The following is a 20,158-nucleotide window of genomic DNA, read 5'->3' as shown; positions in this document are numbered from 1 at the left end:
GTCGTCTGCAAGCTACTGAATGCCTCGGTTGTTGTTGAAGGCACTGTGGAAGTAAGACCAGATGTGGGCACGCTGCTGCTCGTCTCTGTCGTCGGCCCTTCCGTTGTGAAAACAGTTGTTGGCGCCTCTGTAGTTGCCTGTGTTGTCGCGTCTGTGCTTGCGAGGCTTACGGAGGCTTGGCTTGAAGGTTGCAGGGTGGAGATTTGGGTGGAAGTTGCTAGAGTCGGAGTCTCAGTTGTTGTCAGCTCCTGTGTTGTAATCTCAACCGTCGCAGCACTTGTAGCTACTTCTTCTGTGCTGGCAGTTTCAGCGCTGCTAGAGGCTACGTCTGTCGTCTGCAAGCTACTGAATGCCTCGGTTGTTATTGAAGGCACTGTGGAAGTAAGACCAGATGTGGGCACGTTGCTGCTCGTCTCTGTCGTCGGCCCTTCCGTTGTGACAACTGTTGTTGGCGCCTCTGTAGTTGCCTGTGCTGTCGCGTCTGTGCTTGCAAGGACTGTGGCGGCTTGGCTTGAAGGTTGCAGGGTGGAGAGTTCGGTGGAGGTTGTAAGAGTCGGAGTCTCAGTTGTTGTCAGCTCCTGTGTTGTAATCTCAACCGTCGCAGCACTTGTAGCGACTTCTTCTGTGCTGGCAGTTGCAACGCTGGTAGAGACCACGTCTGTCGTCTGCAAGCTACTGAATGCCTCGGTTGTTGTTGAAGGCACTGTGGAAGTATGACCAGATGTGGGCACGTTGCTGCTCGTCTCTGTCGTCGGCCCTTCCGTTGTGACAACAGTTGTTGGCGCCTCTGTAGTTGCCTGTGTTGTCGCGTCTGTGCTTGCGAGGCTTACGGAGGCTTGGCTTGAAGGTTGCAGGGTGGAGATTTGGGTGGAAGTTGCTAGAGTCGGAGTCTCAGTTGTTGTCAGCTCCTGTGTTGTAATCTCAACCGTCGCAGCACTTGTAGCGACTTCTTCTGTGCTGGTAGTTGCAACGCTGGTAGAGACCACGTCTGTCGTCTGCAAGCTACTGAATGCCTCGGTTGTTGTTGAAGGCACTGTGGAAGTATGACCAGATGTGGGCACGTTGCTGCTCGTCTCTGTCGTCGGCCCTTCCGTTGTGACAACTGTTGTTGGCGCCTCTGTAGTTGGCTGTGCTGTCGCATCTGTGCTTGCGAGGCCTGTGGAAGCTTGGCTTGAAGGTTGCAGGGTGGAGATTTGGGTGGAAGTTGCTAGAGTCGGAGTCTCAGTTGTTGTCAGCTCCTGTGTTGTAATCTCAACCGTCGCAGCACTTGTAGCGACTTCTTCTGTGCTGGCAGTTGCAACGCTGGTAGAGACCACGTCTGTCGTCTGCAAGCTACTGAATGCCTCGGTTGTTGTTGAAGGCACTGTGGAAGTATGACCAGATGTGGGCACGTTGCTGCTCGTCTCTGTCGTCGGCCCTTCCGTTGTGACAACAGTTGTTGGCGCCTCTGTAGTTGCCTGTGTTGTCGCGTCTGTGCTTGCAAGGCTTACGGAGGCTTGGCTTGAAGGTTGCAGGGTGGAGATTTGGGTGGAAGTTGCTAGAGTCGGAGTCTCAGTTGTTGTCAGCTCCTGTGTTGTAATGTCAACCGTCGCAGCACTTGTAGCGACTTCTTCTGTGCTGGCAGTTTCAGCGCTGCTAGAGGCTACGTCTGTCGTCTGCAAGCTACTGAATGCCTCGGTTGTTGTTGAAGGCACTGTGGAAGTATGACCAGATGTGGGCACGTTGCTGCTCGTCTCTGTCGTCGGCCCTTCCTTTGTGAAAACAGTTGTTGGCGCCTCTGTAGTTGCCTGTGTTGTCGCGTCTGTGCTTGCAAGGCTTACGGAGGCTTTGCTTGAAGGTTGTAGGGTGGAGATTTGGGTGGAAGTTGCCAGAGTCGGAGTCTCAGTTGTTGTCAGCTCCTGTGTTGTAATCTCAACCGTCGCAGCACTTGTAGCGACTTTTTCTGTGTTGGCAGTTGCAACGCTGGTAGAGACCACGTCTGTCGTCTGCAAGCTACTGAATGCCTCGGTTGTTGTTGAAGGCACTGTGGAAGTAAGACCAGATGTGGGCACGTTGCTGCTTGTTTCTGTCGTCGGCCCTTCCGTTGTGAAAACAGTTGTTGGCGCCTCTGTAGCTGGCTGTGCTGTCGCGTCTGTGCTTGCGAGGCCTGTGGAGGCTTGGCTTGAAGGTTGCAGGGTGAAGATTTGGGTGGAAGTTGCTAGAGTCGGAGTCTCAGTTGTTGTCAGCTCCTGTGTTGTAATCTCAACCGTCGCAGCACTTGTAGCGACTTCTTCTGTGCTGGCAGTTGCAACGCTGGTAGAGACCACGTCTGTCGTCTGTAAGCTACTGGATGCCTCGGTTGTTGTTGAAGGCACTGTGGAAGTAAGACCAGATGTGGGCACGTTGCTGCTCGTCTCTGTCGTCGGCCCTTCCGTTGTGACAACTGTTGTTGGCGCCTCTGTAGTTGCCTGTGCTGTCGCGTCTGTGCTTGCGAGGACTGTGGCGGCTTGGCTTGAAGGTTGCAGGGTGGAGAGTTCGGTGGAGGTTGTAAGAGTCGGAGTCTCAGTTGTTGTCAGCTCCTGTGTTGTAATCTCAACCGTCGCAGCACTTGTAGCGACTTCTTCTGTGCTGGCAGTTGCAACGCTGGTAGAGACCACGTCTGTCGTCTGCAAGCTACTGAATGCCTCGGTTGTTGTTGAAGGCACTGTGGAAGTATGACCAGATGTGGGCACGCTGCTGCTCGTCTCTGTCGTCGGCCCTTCCGTTGTGAAAACAGTTGTTGGCGCCTCTGTAGTTGCCTGTGTTGTCGCGTCTGTGCTTGCGAGGCTTACGGAGGCTTGGCTTGAAGGTTGCAGGGTGGAGATTTGGGTGGAAGTTGCTAGAGTCGGAGTCTCAGTTGTTGTCAGCTCCTGTGTTGTAATCTCAACCGTCGCAGCACTTGTAGCTACTTCTTCTGTGCTGGCAGTTTCAGCGCTTCTAGAGGCTACGTCTGTCGTCTGCAAGCTACTGAATGCCTCGGTTGTTATTGAAGGCACTGTGGAAGTAAGACCAGATGTGGGCACGTTGCTGCTCGTCTCTGTCGTCGGCCCTTCCGTTGTGACAACTGTTGTTGGCGCCTCTGTAGTTGCCTGTGCTGTCGCGTCTGTGCTTGCAAGGACTGTGGCGGCTTGGCTTGAAGGTTGCAGGGTGGAGAGTTCGGTGGAGGTTGTAAGAGTCGGAGTCTCAGTTGTTGTCAGCTCCTGTGTTGTAATCTCAACCGTCGCAGCACTTGTAGCGACTTCTTCTGTGCTGGCAGTTGCAACGCTGGTAGAGACCACGTCTGTCGTCTGCAAGCTACTGAATGCCTCGGTTGTTGTTGAAGGCACTGTGGAAGTAAGACAAGATGTGGGCACGTTGCTGCTCGTCTCTGTCGTCGGCCCTTCCGTTGTGACAACTGTTGTTGGCGCCTCTGTAGCTGGCTGTGCTGTCGCGTCTGTGCTTGCGAGGCCTGTGGAGGCTTGGCTTGAAGGTTGCAGGGTGAAGATTTGGGTGGAAGTTGCTAGAGTCGGAGTCTCAGTTGTTGTCAGCTCCTGTGTTGTAATCTCAACCGTCGCAGCACTTGTAGCGACTTCTTCTGTGCTGGCAGTTGCAACGCTGGTAGAGACCACGTCTGTCGTCTGTAAGCTACTGGATGCCTCGGTTGTTGTTGAAGGCACTGTGGAAGTAAGACCAGATGTGGGCACGTTGCTGCTCGTCTCTGTCGTCGGCCCTTCCGTTGTGACAACTGTTGTTGGCGCCTCTGTAGTTGCCTGTGCTGTCGCGTCTGTGCTTGCGAGGACTGTGGCGGCTTGGCTTGAAGGTTGCAGGGTGGAGAGTTCGGTGGAGGTTGTAAGAGTCGGAGTCTCAGTTGTTGTCAGCTCCTGTGTTGTAATCTCAACCGTCGCAGCACTTGTAGCGACTTCTTCTGTGCTGGCAGTTGCAACGCTGGTAGAGACCACGTCTGTCGTCTGCAAGCTACTGAATGCCTCGGTTGTTGTTGAAGGCACTGTGGAAGTAAGACCAGATGTGGGCACGCTGCTGCTCGTCTCTGTCGTCGGCCCTTCCGTTGTGAAAACAGTTGTTGGCGCCTCTGTAGTTGCCTGTGTTGTCGCGTCTGTGCTTGCGAGGCTTACGGAGGCTTGGCTTGAAGGTTGCAGGGTGGAGATTTGGGTGGAAGTTGCTAGAGTCGGAGTCTCAGTTGTTGTCAGCTCCTGTGTTGTAATCTCAACCGTCGCAGCACTTGTAGCTACTTCTTCTGTGCTGGCAGTTTCAGCGCTGCTAGAGGCTACGTCTGTCGTCTGCAAGCTACTGAATGCCTCGGTTGTTATTGAAGGCACTGTGGAAGTAAGACCAGATGTGGGCACGTTGCTGCTCGTCTCTGTCGTCGGCCCTTCCGTTGTGACAACTGTTGTTGGCGCCTCTGTAGTTGCCTGTGCTGTCGCGTCTGTGCTTGCAAGGACTGTGGCGGCTTGGCTTGAAGGTTGCAGGGTGGAGAGTTCGGTGGAGGTTGTAAGAGTCGGAGTCTCAGTTGTTGTCAGCTCCTGTGTTGTAATCTCAACCGTCGCAGCACTTGTAGCGACTTCTTCTGTGCTGGCAGTTGCAACGCTGGTAGAGACCACGTCTGTCGTCTGCAAGCTACTGAATGCCTCGGTTGTTGTTGAAGGCACTGTGGAAGTATGACCAGATGTGGGCACGTTGCTGCTCGTCTCTGTCGTCGGCCCTTCCGTTGTGACAACAGTTGTTGGCGCCTCTGTAGTTGCCTGTGTTGTCGCGTCTGTGCTTGCGAGGCTTACGGAGGCTTGGCTTGAAGGTTGCAGGGTGGAGATTTGGGTGGAAGTTGCTAGAGTCGGAGTCTCAGTTGTTGTCAGCTCCTGTGTTGTAATCTCAACCGTCGCAGCACTTGTAGCGACTTCTTCTGTGCTGGTAGTTGCAACGCTGGTAGAGACCACGTCTGTCGTCTGCAAGCTACTGAATGCCTCGGTTGTTGTTGAAGGCACTGTGGAAGTATGACCAGATGTGGGCACGTTGCTGCTCGTCTCTGTCGTCGGCCCTTCCGTTGTGACAACTGTTGTTGGCGCCTCTGTAGTTGGCTGTGCTGTCGCATCTGTGCTTGCGAGGCCTGTGGAAGCTTGGCTTGAAGGTTGCAGGGTGGAGATTTGGGTGGAAGTTGCTAGAGTCGGAGTCTCAGTTGTTGTCAGCTCCTGTGTTGTAATCTCAACCGTCGCAGCACTTGTAGCGACTTCTTCTGTGCTGGCAGTTGCAACGCTGGTAGAGACCACGTCTGTCGTCTGCAAGCTACTGAATGCCTCGGTTGTTGTTGAAGGCACTGTGGAAGTATGACCAGATGTGGGCACGTTGCTGCTCGTCTCTGTCGTCGGCCCTTCCGTTGTGACAACAGTTGTTGGCGCCTCTGTAGTTGCCTGTGTTGTCGCGTCTGTGCTTGCAAGGCTTACGGAGGCTTGGCTTGAAGGTTGCAGGGTGGAGATTTGGGTGGAAGTTGCTAGAGTCGGAGTCTCAGTTGTTGTCAGCTCCTGTGTTGTAATGTCAACCGTCGCAGCACTTGTAGCGACTTCTTCTGTGCTGGCAGTTTCAGCGCTGCTAGAGGCTACGTCTGTCGTCTGCAAGCTACTGAATGCCTCGGTTGTTGTTGAAGGCACTGTGGAAGTATGACCAGATGTGGGCACGTTGCTGCTCGTCTCTGTCGTCGGCCCTTCCTTTGTGAAAACAGTTGTTGGCGCCTCTGTAGTTGGCTGTGCTGTCGCGTCTGTGCTTGTGAGGCCTGTGGAGGCTTGGCTTGAAGGTTGCAGGGTGGAGATTTGGGTGGAGGTTGCTAGAGTCGGAGTCTCAGTTGTTGTCAGCTCCTGTGTTGTAATCTCAACCGTCGCAGCACTTGTAGCGACTTCTTCTGTGCTGGCAGTTGCAACGCTGGTAGAGACCACGTCTGTCGTCTGCAAGCTACTGAATGCCTCGGTTGTTGTTGAAGGCACTGTGGAAGTAAGACCAGATGTGGGCACGTTGCTGCTCGTTTCTGTCGTCGGCCCTTCCGTTTTGAAAACAGTTGTTGAGGCCTCTGTAGTTGCCTGTGCTGTCGCGTCTGTGCTTGCAAGGCTTACGGAGGCTTGGCTTGAAGGTTGCAGGGTGGAGATTTGGGTGGAAGTTGCTAGAGTCGGAGTCTCAGTTGTTGTCAGCTCCTGTGTTGTAATCTCAACCGTCGCAGCACTTGTAGCGACTTCTTCTGTGCTGGCAGTTTCAGCGCTGCTAGAGGCTACGTCTGTCGTCTGCAAGCTACTGAATGCCTCGGTTGTTGTTGAAGGCACTGTGGAAGTAAGACCAGATGTGGGCACGTTGCTGCTCGTCTCTGTCGTCGGCCCTTCCTTTGTGAAAACAGTTGTTGGCGCCTCTGTAGTTGGCTGTGCTGTCGCGTCTGTGCTTGTGAGGCCTGTGGAGGCTTGGCTTGAAGGTTGCAGGGTGGAGATTTGGGTGGAAGTTGCTAGAGTCGGAGTCTCAGTTGTTGTCAGCTCCTGTGTTGTAATCTCAACCGTCGCAGCACTTGTAGCGACTTCTTCTGTGCTGGCAGTTGCAACGCTGGTAGAGACCACGTCTGTCGTCTGCAAGCTACTGAATGCCTCGGTTGTTGTTGAAGGCACTGTGGAAGTAAGACCAGATGTGGGCACGTTGCTGCTCGTTTCTGTCGTCGGCCCTTCCGTTGTGAAAACAGTTGTTGGCGCCTCTGTAGTTGGCTGTGCTGTCGCGTCTGTGCTTGCGAGGCCTGTTGAGGCTTGGCTTGAAGGTTGCAGGGTGGAGATTTGGGTGGAAGTTGCTAGAGTCGGAGTCTCAGTTGTTGTCAGCTCCTGTGTTGTAATCTCAACCGTCGCAGCACTTGTAGCGACTTCTTCTGTGCTGGCAGTTGCAACGCTGGTAGAGACCACGTCTGTCGTCTGCAAGCTACTGAATGCCTCGGTTGTTGTTGAAGGCACTGTGGAAGTAAGACCAGATGTGGGCACGTTGCTGCTCGTTTCTGTCGTCGGCCCTTCCGTTGTGAAAACAGTTGTTGGCGCCTCTGTAGTTGGCTGTGCTGTCGCGTCTGTGCTTGCGAGGCCTGTGGAGGCTTGGCTTGAAGGTTGCAGGGTGGAGATTTGGGTGGAAGTTGCTAGAGTCGGAGTCTCAGTTGTTGTCAGCTCCTGTGTTGTAATCTCAACCGTCGCAGCACTTGTAGCGACTTCTTCTGTGCTGGCAGTTGCAACGCTGGTAGAGACCACGTCTGTCGTCTGCAAGCTACTGAATGCCTCGGTTGTTGTTGAAGGCACTGTGGAAGTAAGACCAGATGTGGGCACGTTGCTGCTCGTTTCTGTCGTCGGCCCTTCCGTTGTGAAAACAGTTGTTGGCGCCTCTGTAGTTGGCTGTGCTGTCGCGTCTGTGCTTGCGAGGCCTGTTGAGGCTTGGCTTGAAGGTTGCAGGGTGGAGATTTGGGTGGAAGTTGCTAGAGTCGGAGTCTCAGTTGTTGTCAGCTCCTGTGTTGTAATCTCAACCGTCGCAGCACTTGTAGCGACTTCTTCTGTGCTGGCAGTTGCAACGCTGGTAGAGACCACGTCTGTCGTCTGCAAGCTACTGAATGCCTCGGTTGTTGTTGAAGGCACTGTGGAAGTATGACCAGATGTGGGCACGCTGCTGCTCGTCTCTGTCGTCGGCCCTTCCGTTGTGAAAACAGTTGTTGGCGCCTCTGTAGTTGCCTGTGTTGTCGCGTCTGTGCTTGCGAGGCTTACGGAGGCTTGGCTTGAAGGTTGCAGGGTGGAGATTTGGGTGGAAGTTGCTAGAGTCGGAGTCTCAGTTGTTGTCAGCTCCTGTGTTGTAATCTCAACCGTCGCAGCACTTGTAGCGACTTCTTCTGTGCTGGCAGTTGCAACGCTGGTAGAGACCACGTCTGTCGTCTGCAAGCTACTGAATGCCTCGGTTGTTGTTGAAGGCACTGTGGAAGTATGACCAGATGTGGGCACGCTGCTGCTCGTCTCTGTCGTCGGCCCTTCCGTTGTGAAAACAGTTGTTGGCGCCTCTGTAGTTGCCTGTGTTGTCGCGTCTGTGCTTGCGAGGCTTACGGAGGCTTGGCTTGAAGGTTGCAGGGTGGAGATTTGGGTGGAAGTTGCTAGAGTCGGAGTCTCAGTTGTTGTCAGCTCCTGTGTTGTAATCTCAACCGTCGCAGCACTTGTAGCTACTTCTTCTGTGCTGGCAGTTTCAGCGCTGCTAGAGGCTACGTCTGTCGTCTGCAAGCTACTGAATGCCTCGGTTGTTGTTGAAGGCACTGTGGAAGTAAGACCAGATGTGGGCACGTTGCTGCTCGTCTCTGTCGTCGGCCCTTCCGTTTTGACAACTGTTGTTGGCGCCTCTGTAGTTGCCTGTGCTGTCGCGTCTGTGCTTGCAACGACTGTGGCGGCTTGGCTTGAAGGTTGCAGGGTGGAGAGTTCGGTGGAGGTTGTAAGAGTCGGAGTCTCAGTTGTTGTCAGCTCCTGTGTTGTAATCTCAACCGTCGCAGCACTTGTAGCGACTTCTTCTGTGCTGGCAGTTGCAACGCTGGTAGAGACCACGTCTGTCGTCTGCAAGCTACTGAATGCCTCGGTTGTTGTTGAAGGCACTGTGGAAGTATGACCAGATGTGGGCACGTTGCTGCTCGTCTCTGTCGTCGGCCCTTCCGTTGTGACAACAGTTGTTGGCGCCTCTGTAGTTGCCTGTGTTGTCGCGTCTGTGCTTGCGAGGCTTACGGAGGCTTGGCTTGAAGGTTGCAGGGTGGAGATTTGGGTGGAAGTTGCTAGAGTCGGAGTCTCAGTTGTTGTCAGCTCCTGTGTTGTAATCTCAACCGTCGCAGCACTTGTAGCGACTTCTTCTGTGCTGGTAGTTGCAACGCTGGTAGAGACCACGTCTGTCGTCTGCAAGCTACTGAATGCCTCGGTTGTTGTTGAAGGCACTGTGGAAGTATGACCAGATGTGGGCACGTTGCTGCTCGTCTCTGTCGTCGGCCCTTCCGTTGTGACAACTGTTGTTGGCGCCTCTGTAGTTGGCTGTGCTGTCGCATCTGTGCTTGCGAGGCCTGTGGAAGCTTGGCTTGAAGGTTGCAGGGTGGAGATTTGGGTGGAAGTTGCTAGAGTCGGAGTCTCAGTTGTTGTCAGCTCCTGTGTTGTAATCTCAACCGTCGCAGCACTTGTAGCGACTTCTTCTGTGCTGGCAGTTTCAGCGCTGCTAGAGGCTACGTCTGTCGTCTGCAAGCTACTGAATGCCTCGGTTGTTATTGAAGGCACTGTGGAAGTAAGACCAGATGTGGGCACGTTGCTGCTCGTCTCTGTCGTCGGCCCTTCCGTTGTGACAACTGTTGTTGGCGCCTCTGTAGTTGCCTGTGCTGTCGCGTCTGTGCTTGCAAGGACTGTGGCGGCTTGGCTTGAAGGTTGCAGGGTGGAGAGTTCGGTGGAGGTTGTAAGAGTCGGAGTCTCAGTTGTTGTCAGCTCCTGTGTTGTAATCTCAACCGTCGCAGCACTTGTAGCGACTTCTTCTGTGCTGGCAGTTGCAACGCTGGTAGAGACCACGTCTGTCGTCTGCAAGCTACTGAATGCCTCGGTTGTTGTTGAAGGCACTGTGGAAGTATGACCAGATGTGGGCACGTTGCTGCTCGTCTCTGTCGTCGGCCCTTCCGTTGTGACAACAGTTGTTGGCGCCTCTGTAGTTGCCTGTGTTGTCGCGTCTGTGCTTGCGAGGCTTACGGAGGCTTGGCTTGAAGGTTGCAGGGTGGAGATTTGGGTGGAAGTTGCTAGAGTCGGAGTCTCAGTTGTTGTCAGCTCCTGTGTTGTAATCTCAACCGTCGCAGCACTTGTAGCGACTTCTTCTGTGCTGGTAGTTGCAACGCTGGTAGAGACCACGTCTGTCGTCTGCAAGCTACTGAATGCCTCGGTTGTTGTTGAAGGCACTGTGGAAGTATGACCAGATGTGGGCACGTTGCTGCTCGTCTCTGTCGTCGGCCCTTCCGTTGTGACAACTGTTGTTGGCGCCTCTGTAGTTGGCTGTGCTGTCGCGTCTGTGCTTGCGAGGCCTGTGGAAGCTTGGCTTGAAGGTTGCAGGGTGGAGATTTGGGTGGAAGTTGCTAGAGTCGGAGTCTCAGTTGTTGTCAGCTCCTGTGTTGTAATCTCAACCGTCGCAGCACTTGTAGCGACTTCTTCTGTGCTGGCAGTTGCAACGCTGGTAGAGACCACGTCTGTCGTCTGCAAGCTACTGAATGCCTCGGTTGTTGTTGAAGGCACTGTGGAAGTATGACCAGATGTGGGCACGTTGCTGCTCGTCTCTGTCGTCGGCCCTTCCGTTGTGACAACAGTTGTTGGCGCCTCTGTAGTTGCCTGTGTTGTCGCGTCTGTGCTTGCAAGGCTTACGGAGGCTTGGCTTGAAGGTTGCAGGGTGGAGATTTGGGTGGAAGTTGCTAGAGTCGGAGTCTCAGTTGTTGTCAGCTCCTGTGTTGTAATGTCAACCGTCGCAGCACTTGTAGCGACTTCTTCTGTGCTGGCAGTTTCAGCGCTGCTAGAGGCTACGTCTGTCGTCTGCAAGCTACTGAATGCCTCGGTTGTTGTTGAAGGCACTGTGGAAGTATGACCAGATGTGGGCACGTTGCTGCTCGTCTCTGTCGTCGGCCCTTCCTTTGTGAAAACAGTTGTTGGCGCCTCTGTAGTTGGCTGTGCTGTCGCGTCTGTGCTTGTGAGGCCTGTGGAGGCTTGGCTTGAAGGTTGCAGGGTGGAGATTTGGGTGGAGGTTGCTAGAGTCGGAGTCTCAGTTGTTGTCAGCTCCTGTGTTGTAATCTCAACCGTCGCAGCACTTGTAGCGACTTCTTCTGTGCTGGCAGTTGCAACGCTGGTAGAGACCACGTCTGTCGTCTGCAAGCTACTGAATGCCTCGGTTGTTGTTGAAGGCACTGTGGAAGTAAGACCAGATGTGGGCACGTTGCTGCTCGTTTCTGTCGTCGGCCCTTCCGTTTTGAAAACAGTTGTTGAGGCCTCTGTAGTTGGCTGTGCTGTCGCGTCTGTGCTTGCGAGGCCTGTGGAGGCTTGGCTTGAAGGTTGCAGGGTGGAGATTTGGCTGGAAGTTGCTAGAGTCGGAGTCTCAGTTGTTGTCAGCTCCTGTGTTGTAATCTCAACCGTCGCAGCACTTGTAGCGACTTCTTCTGTGCTGGCAGTTGCAACGCTGGTAGAGACCACGTCTGTCGTCTGCAAGCTACTGAATGCCTCGGTTGTTGTTGAAGGCACTGTGAAAGTATGACCAGATGTGGGCACGTTGCTGCTCGTCTCTGTCGTCGGCCCTTCCGTTGTGACAACAGTTGTTGGCGCCTCTGTAGTTGCCTGTGCTGTCGCGTCTGTGCTTGCAAGGCTTACGGAGGCTTGGCTTGAAGGTTGCAGGGTGGAGATTTGGGTGGAAGTTGCTAGAGTCGGAGTCTCAGTTGTTGTCAGCTCCTGTGTTGTAATGTCAACCGTCGCAGCACTTGTAGCGAATTCTTCTGTGCTGGCAGTTTCAGCGCTGCTAGAGGCTACGTCTGTCGTCTGCAAGCTACTGAATGCCTCGGTTGTTGTTGAAGGCACTGTGGAAGTAAGACCAGATGTGGGCACGTTGCTGCTCGTCTCTGTCGTCGGCCCTTCCTTTGTGAAAACAGTTGTTGGCGCCTCTGTAGTTGGCTGTGCTGTCGCGTCTGTGCTTGTGAGGCCTGTGGAGGCTTGGCTTGAAGGTTGCAGGGTGGAGATTTGGGTGGAAGTTGCTAGAGTCGGAGTCTCAGTTGTTGTCAGCTCCTGTGTTGTAATCTCAACCGTCGCAGCACTTGTAGCGACTTCTTCTGTGCTGGCAGTTGCAACGCTGGTAGAGACCACGTCTGTCGTCTGCAAGCTACTGAATGCCTCGGTTGTTGTTGAAGGCACTGTGGAAGTAAGACCAGATGTGGGCACGTTGCTGCTCGTTTCTGTCGTCGGCCCTTCCGTTGTGAAAACAGTTGTTGGCGCCTCAGTAGTTGGCTGTGCTGTCGCGTCTGTGCTTGCGAGGCCTGTTGAGGCTTGGCTTGAAGGTTGCAGGGTGGAGATTTGGGTGGAAGTTGCTAGAGTCGGAGTCTCAGTTGTTGTCAGCTCCTGTGTTGTAATCTCAACCGTCGCAGCACTTGTAGCGACTTCTTCTGTGCTGGCAGTTGCAACGCTGGTAGAGACCACGTCTGTCGTCTGCAAGCTACTGAATGCCTCGGTTGTTGTTGAAGGCACTGTGGAAGTAAGACCAGATGTGGGCACGTTGCTGCTCGTTTCTGTCGTCGGCCCTTCCGTTGTGAAAACAGTTGTTGGCGCCTCTGTAGTTGGCTGTGCTGTCGCGTCTGTGCTTGCGAGGCCTGTGGAGGCTTGGCTTGAAGGTTGCAGGGTGGAGATTTGGGTGGAAGTTGCTAGATTCGGAGTCTCAGTTGTTGTCAGCTCCTGTGTTGTAATCTCAACCGTCGCAGCACTTGTAGCGACTTCTTCTGTGCTGGCAGTTGCAACGCTGGTAGAGACCACGTCTGTCGTCTGCAAGCTACTGAATGCCTCGGTTGTTGTTGAAGGCACTGTGGAAGTAAGACCAGATGTGGGCACGTTGCTGCTCGTCTCTGTCGTCGGCCCTTCCGTTGTGAAAACAGTTGTTGGCGCCTCTGTAGTTGGCTGTGCTGTCGCGTCTGTGCTTGCGAGGCCTGTGGAGGCTTGGCTTGAAGGTTGCAGGGTGGAGATTTGGGTGGAAGTTGCTAGAGTCGGAGTCTCAGTTGTTGTCAGCTCCTGTGTTGTAATCTCAACCGTCGCAGCACTTGTAGCGACTTCTTCTGTGCTGGCAGTTGCAACGCTGGTAGAGACCACGTCTGTCGTCTGCAAGCTACTGAATGCCTCGGTTGTTGTTGAAGGCACTGTGGAAGTATGACCAGATGTGGGCACGCTGCTGCTCGTCTCTGTCGTCGGCCCTTCCGTTGTGACAACTGTTGTTGGCGCCTCTGTAGTTGCCTGTGTTGTCGCGTCTGTGCTTGCGAGGCTTACGGAGGCTTGGCTTGAAGGTTGCAGGGTGGAGATTTGGGTGGAAGTTGCTAGAGTCGGAGTCTCAGTTGTTGTCAGCTCCTGTGTTGTAATCTCAACCGTCGCAGCACTTGTAGCTACTTCTTCTGTGCTGGCAGTTTCAGCGCTGCTAGAGGCTACGTCTGTCGTCTGCAAGCTACTGAATGCCTCGGTTGTTGTTGAAGGCACTGTGGAAGTAAGACCAGATGTGGGCACGTTGCTGCTCGTCTCTGTCGTCGGCCCTTCCGTTTTGACAACTGTTGTTGGCGCCTCTGTAGTTGCCTGTGCTGTCGCGTCTGTGCTTGCAAGGACTGTGGCGGCTTGGCTTGAAGGTTGCAGGGTGGAGAGTTCGGTGGAGGTTGTAAGAGTCGGAGTCTCAGTTGTTGTCAGCTCCTGTGTTGTAATCTCAACCGTCGCAGCACTTGTAGCGACTTCTTCTGTGCTGGCAGTTGCAACGCTGGTAGAGACCACGTCTGTCGTCTGCAAGCTACTGAATGCCTCGGTTGTTGTTGAAGGCACTGTGGAAGTATGACCAGATGTGGGCACGTTGCTGCTCGTCTCTGTCGTCGGCCCTTCCGTTGTGACAACAGTTGTTGGCGCCTCTGTAGTTGCCTGTGTTGTCGCGTCTGTGCTTGCGAGGCTTACGGAGGCTTGGCTTGAAGGTTGCAGGGTGGAGATTTGGGTGGAAGTTGCTAGAGTCGGAGTCTCAGTTGTTGTCAGCTCCTGTGTTGTAATCTCAACCGTCGCAGCACTTGTAGCGACTTCTTCTGTGCTGGTAGTTGCAACGCTGGTAGAGACCACGTCTGTCGTCTGCAAGCTACTGAATGCCTCGGTTGTTGTTGAAGGCACTGTGGAAGTATGACCAGATGTGGGCACGTTGCTGCTCGTCTCTGTCGTCGGCCCTTCCGTTGTGACAACTGTTGTTGGCGCCTCTGTAGTTGGCTGTGCTGTCGCATCTGTGCTTGCGAGGCCTGTGGAAGCTTGGCTTGAAGGTTGCAGGGTGGAGATTTGGGTGGAAGTTGCTAGAGTCGGAGTCTCAGTTGTTGTCAGCTCCTGTGTTGTAATCTCAACCGTCGCAGCACTTGTAGCGACTTCTTCTGTGCTGGCAGTTGCAACGCTGGTAGAGACCACGTCTGTCGTCTGCAAGCTACTGAATGCCTCGGTTGTTGTTGAAGGCACTGTGGAAGTATGACCAGATGTGGGCACGTTGCTGCTCGTCTCTGTCGTCGGCCCTTCCGTTGTGACAACAGTTGTTGGCGCCTCTGTAGTTGCCTGTGTTGTCGCGTCTGTGCTTGCAAGGCTTACGGAGGCTTGGCTTGAAGGTTGCAGGGTGGAGATTTGGGTGGAAGTTGCTAGAGTCGGAGTCTCAGTTGTTGTCAGCTCCTGTGTTGTAATGTCAACCGTCGCAGCACTTGTAGCGACTTCTTCTGTGCTGGCAGTTTCAGCGCTGCTAGAGGCTACGTCTGTCGTCTGCAAGCTACTGAATGCCTCGGTTGTTGTTGAAGGCACTGTGGAAGTATGACCAGATGTGGGCACGTTGCTGCTCGTCTCTGTCGTCGGCCCTTCCTTTGTGAAAACAGTTGTTGGCGCCTCTGTAGTTGGCTGTGCTGTCGCGTCTGTGCTTGTGAGGCCTGTGGAGGCTTGGCTTGAAGGTTGCAGGGTGGAGATTTGGGTGGAGGTTGCTAGAGTCGGAGTCTCAGTTGTTGTCAGCTCCTGTGTTGTAATCTCAACCGTCGCAGCACTTGTAGCGACTTCTTCTGTGCTGGCAGTTGCAACGCTGGTAGAGACCACGTCTGTCGTCTGCAAGCTACTGAATGCCTCGGTTGTTGTTGAAGGCACTGTGGAAGTAAGACCAGATGTGGGCACGTTGCTGCTCGTTTCTGTCGTCGGCCCTTCCGTTTTGAAAACAGTTGTTGAGGCCTCTGTAGTTGCCTGTGCTGTGGCGTCTGTGCTTGCGAGGCCTGTGGAGGCTTGGCTTGAAGGTTGCAGGGTGGAGATTTGGCTGGAAGTTGCTAGAGTCGGAGTCTCAGTTGTTGTCAGCTCCTGTGTTGTAATCTCAACCGTCGCAGCACTTGTAGCGACTTCTTCTGTGCTGGCAGTTGCAACGCTGGTAGAGACCACGTCTGTCGTCTGCAAGCTACTGAATGCCTCGGTTGTTGTTGAAGGCACTGTGGAAGTAAGACCAGATGTGGGCACGTTGCTGCTCGTCTCTGTCGTCGGCCCTTCCGTTGTGACAACAGTTGTTGGCGCCTCTGTAGTTGGCTGTGCTGTCGCGTCTGTGCTTGCAAGGCTTACGGAGGCTTGGCTTGAAGGTTGCAGGGTGTAGATTTGGGTGGAAGTTGCTAGAGTCGGAGTCTCAGTTGTTGTCAGCTCCTGTGTTGTAATGTCAACCGTCGCAGCACTTGTAGCGACTTCTTCTGTGCTGGCAGTTTCAGCGCTGCTAGAGGCTACGTCTGTCGTCTGCAAGCTACTGAATGCCTCGGTTGTTGTTGAAGGCACTGTGGAAGTAAGACCAGATGTGGGCACGTTGCTGCTCGTCTCTGTCGTCGGCCCTTCCTTTGTGAAAACAGTTGTTGGCGCCTCTGTAGTTGGCTGTGCTGTCGCGTCTGTGCTTGTGAGGCCTGTGGAGGCTTGGCTTGAAGGTTGCAGGGTGGAGATTTGGGTGGAAGTTGCTAGAGTCGGAGTCTCAGTTGTTGTCAGCTCCTGTGTTGTAATCTCAACCGTCGCAGCACTTGTAGCGACTTCTTCTGTGCTGGCAGTTGCAACGCTGGTAGAGACCACGTCTGTCGTCTGCAAGCTACTGAATGCCTCGGTTGTTGTTGAAGGCACTGTGGAAGTAAGACCAGATGTGGGCATGTTGCTGCTCGTTTCTGTCGTCGGCCCTTCCGTTGTGAAAACAGTTGTTTGCGCCTCTGTAGTTGGCTGTGCTGTCGCGTCTGTGCTTGCGAGGCCTGTTGAGGCTTGGCTTGAAGGTTGCAGGGTGGAGATTTGGGTGGAAGTTGCTAGAGTCGGAGTCTCAGTTGTTGTCAGCTCCTGTGTTGTAATCTCAACCGTCGCAGCACTTGTAGCGACTTCTTCTGTGCTGGCAGTTGCAACGCTGGTAGAGACCACGTCTGTCGTCTGCAAGCTACTGAATGCCTCGGTTGTTGTTGAAGGCACTGTGGAAGTAAGACCAGATGTGGGCACGTTGCTGCTCGTTTCTGTCGTCGGCCCTTCCGTTGTGAAAACAGTTGTTGGCGCCTCTGTAGTTGGCTGTGCTGTCGCGTCTGTGCTTGCGAGGCCTGTGGAGGCTTGGCTTGAAGGTTGCAGGGTGGAGATTTGGGTGGAAGTTGCTAGAGTCGGAGTCTCAGTTGTTGTCAGCTCCTGTGTTGTAATCTCAACCGTCGCAGCACTTGTAGCGACTTCTTCTGTGCTGGCAGTTACAACGCTGGTAGAGACCACGTCTGTCGTCTGCAAGCTACTGAATGCCTCGGTTGTTGTTGAAGGCACTGTGGAAGTAAGACCAGATGTGGGCACGTTGCTGATCGTCTCTGTCGTCGGCCCTTCCGTTGTGACAACTGTTGTTGGCGCCTCTGTAGTTGGCTGTGCTGTCGCGTCTGTGCTTGCGAGGCCTGTTGAGGCTTGGCTTGAAGGTTGCAGGGTGGAGATTTGGGTGGAAGTTGCTAGAGTCGGAGTCTCAGTTGTTGTCAGCTCCTGTGTTGTAATCTCAACCGTCGCAGCACTTGTAGCGACTTCTTCTGTGCTGGCAGTTGCAACGCTGCTAGAGACCACGTCTGTCGTCTGCAAGCTACTGAATGCCTCGGTTGTTGTTGAAGGCACTGTGGAAGTAAGACCAGATGTGGGCACGTTGCTGATCGTCTCTGTCGTCGGCCCTTCCGTTGTGACAACTGTTGTTGGCGCCTCTGTAGTTGGCTGTGCTGTCGCGTCTGTGCTTGCAAGGCTTACGGAGGCTTGGCTTGAAGGTTGCAGGGTTGAGATTTGGGTGGAAGTTGCTAGAGTCGGAGTCTCAGTTGTTGTCAGCTCCTGTGTTGTAATCTCAACCGTCGCAGCACTTGTAGCGACTTCTTCTGTGCTGGCAGTTGCAACGCTGGTAGAGACCACGTCTGTCGTCTGCAAGCTACTGAATGCCTCGGTTGTTGTTGAAGGCACTGTGGAAGTAAGACCAGATGTGGGCACGTTGCTGCTCGTCTCTGTCGTCGGCCCTTCCGTTGTGACAACTGTTGTTGGCGCCTCTGTAGTTGCCTGTGCTGTCGCGTCTGTGCTTGCAAGGCTTACGGAGGCTTGGCTTGAAGGTTGCAGGGTGGAGATTTGGCTGGAAGTTGCTAGAGTCGGAGTCTCAGTTGTTGTCAGCTCCTGTGTTGTAATCTCAACCGTCGCAGCACTTGTAGCGACTTCTTCTGTGCTGGCAGTTGCAACGCTGGTAGAGACCACGTTTGTCGTCTGTAAGCTACTGAATGCCTCGGTTGTTGTTGAAGGCACTGTGGAAGTATGACCAGATGTGGGCACGTTGCTGCTCGTCTCTGTCGTCGGCCCTTCCGTTGTGACAACTGTTGTTGGCGCCTCTGTAGTTGGCTGTGCTGTCGCATCTGTGCTTGCGAGGCCTGTGGAAGCTTGGCTTGAAGATTGCAGGGTGGAGATTTGGGTGGAAGTTGCTAGAGTCGGAGTCTCAGTTGTTGTCAGCTCCTGTGTTGTAATCTCAACCGTCGCAGCACTTGTAGCGACTTCTTCTGTGCTGGCAGTTGCAACGCTGGTAGAGACCACGTCTGTCGTCTGCAAGCTACTGAATGCCTCGGTTGTTGTTGAAGGCACTGTGGAAGTAAGACCAGATGTGGGCACGTTGCTGCTCGTTTCTGTCGTCGGCCCTTCCGTTGTGAAAACTGTTGTTGGCGCCTCTGTAGTTGGCTGTGCTGTCGCGTCAGTGCTTGCGAGGCCTGTGGAAGCTTGGCTTGAAGGTTGCAGGGTGAAGATTTGGGTGGAAGTTGCTAGAGTCGGAGTCTCAGTTGTTGTCAGCTCCTGTGTTGTAATCTCAACCGTCGCAGCACTTGTAGCGACTTCTTCTGTGCTGGCAGTTGCAACGCTGGTAGAGACCACGTCTGTCGTCTGCAAGCTACTGAATGCCTCGGTTGTTGTTGAAGGCACTGTGGAAGTAAGATCAGATGTGGGCACGTTGCTGCTCGTTTCTGTCGTCGGCCCTTCCGTTTTGAAAACAGTTGTTGAGGCCTCTGTAGTTGCCTGTGCTGTGGCGTCTGTGCTTGCGAGGCCTGTGGAGGCTTGGCTTGAAGGTTGCAGGGTGGAGATTTGGCTGGAAGTTGCTAGAGTCGGAGTCTCAGTTGTTGTCAGCTCCTGTGTTGTAATCTCAACCGTCGCAGCACTTGTAGCGACTTCTTCTGTGCTGGCAGTTGCAACGCTGGTAGAGACCACGTCTGTCGTCTGCAAGCTACTGAATGCCTCGGTTGTTGTTGAAGGCACTGTGGAAGTATGACCAGATGTGGGCACGTTGCTGCTCGTCTCTGTCGTCGGCCCTTCCGTTGTGACAACAGTTGTTGGCGCCTCTGTAGTTGCCTGTGTTGTCGCGTCTGTGCTTGCAAGGCTTACGGAGGCTTGGCTTGAAGGTTGCAGGGTGGAGATTTGGGTGGAAGTTGCTAGAGTCGGAGTCTCAGTTGTTGTCAGCTCCTGTGTTGTAATGTCAACCGTCGCAGCACTTGTAGCGACTTCTTCTGTGCTGGCAGTTTCAGCGCTGCTAGAGGCTACGTCTGTCGTCTGCAAGCTACTGAATGCCTCGGTTGTTGTTGAAGGCACTGTGGAAGTATGACCAGATGTGGGCACGTTGCTGCTCGTCTCTGTCGTCGGCCCTTCCGTTGTGAAAACAGTTGTTGGCGCCTCTGTAGTTGGCTGTGCTGTCGCATCTGTGCTTGCGAGGCCTGTGGAAGCTTGGCTTGAAGGTTGCAGGGTGGAGATTTGGGTGGAAGTTGCTAGAGTCGGAGTCTCAGTTGTTGTCAGCTCCTGTGTTGTAATCTCAACCGTCGCAGCACTTGTAGCGACTTCTTCTGTGCTGGCAGTTGCAACGCTGGTAGAGACCACGTCTGTCGTCTGCAAGCTACTGAATGCCTCGGTTGTTGTTGAAGGCACTGTGGAAGTAAGACCAGATGTGGGCACGTTGCTGCTCGTTTCTGTCGTCGGCCCTTCCGTTGTGAAAACTGTTGTTGGCGCCTCTGTAGTTGGCTGTGCTGTCGCGTCAGTGCTTGCGAGGCCTGTGGAAGCTTGGCTTGAAGGTTGCAGGGTGAAGATTTGGGTGGAAGTTGCTAGAGTCGGAGTCTCAGTTGTTGTCAGCTCCTGTGTTGTAATCTCAACCGTCGCAGCACTTGTAGCGACTTCTTCTGTGCTGGCAGTTGCAACGCTGGTAGAGACCACGTCTGTCGTCTGCAAGCTACTGAATGCCTCGGTTGTTGTTGAAGGCACTGTGGAAGTAAGATCAGATGTGGGCACGTTGCTGCTCGTTTCTGTCGTCGGCCCTTCCGTTTTGAAAACAGTTGTTGAGGCCTCTGTAGTTGCCTGTGCTGTGGCGTCTGTGCTTGCGAGGCCTGTGGAGGCTTGGCTTGAAGGTTGCAGGGTGGAGATTTGGCTGGAAGTTGCTAGAGTCGGAGTCTCAGTTGTTGTCAGCTCCTGTGTTGTAATCTCAACCGTCGCAGCACTTGTAGCGACTTCTTCTGTGCTGGCAGTTGCAACGCTGGTAGAGACCACGTCTGTCGTCTGCAAGCTACTGAATGCCTCGGTTGTTGTTGAAGGCACTGTGGAAGTATGACCAGATGTGGGCACGTTGCTGCTCGTCTCTGTCGTCGGCCCTTCCGTTGTGACAACAGTTGTTGGCGCCTCTGTAGTTGCCTGTGTTGTCGCGTCTGTGCTTGCAAGGCTTACGGAGGCTTGGCTTGAAGGTTGCAGGGTGGAGATTTGGGTGGAAGTTGCTAGAGTCGGAGTCTCAGTTGTTGTCAGCTCCTGTGTTGTAATGTCAACCGTCGCAGCACTTGTAGCGACTTCTTCTGTGCTGGCAGTTTCAGCGCTGCTAGAGGCTACGTCTGTCGTCTGCAAGCTACTGAATGCCTCGG

Source organism: Branchiostoma lanceolatum, chromosome 1, assembly GCF_035083965.1.
Source record: "Branchiostoma lanceolatum isolate klBraLanc5 chromosome 1, klBraLanc5.hap2, whole genome shotgun sequence".
NCBI lineage: Eukaryota > Metazoa > Chordata > Leptocardii > Amphioxiformes > Branchiostomatidae > Branchiostoma > Branchiostoma lanceolatum.
Note: the sequence above shows the minus strand (reverse complement) of the source record.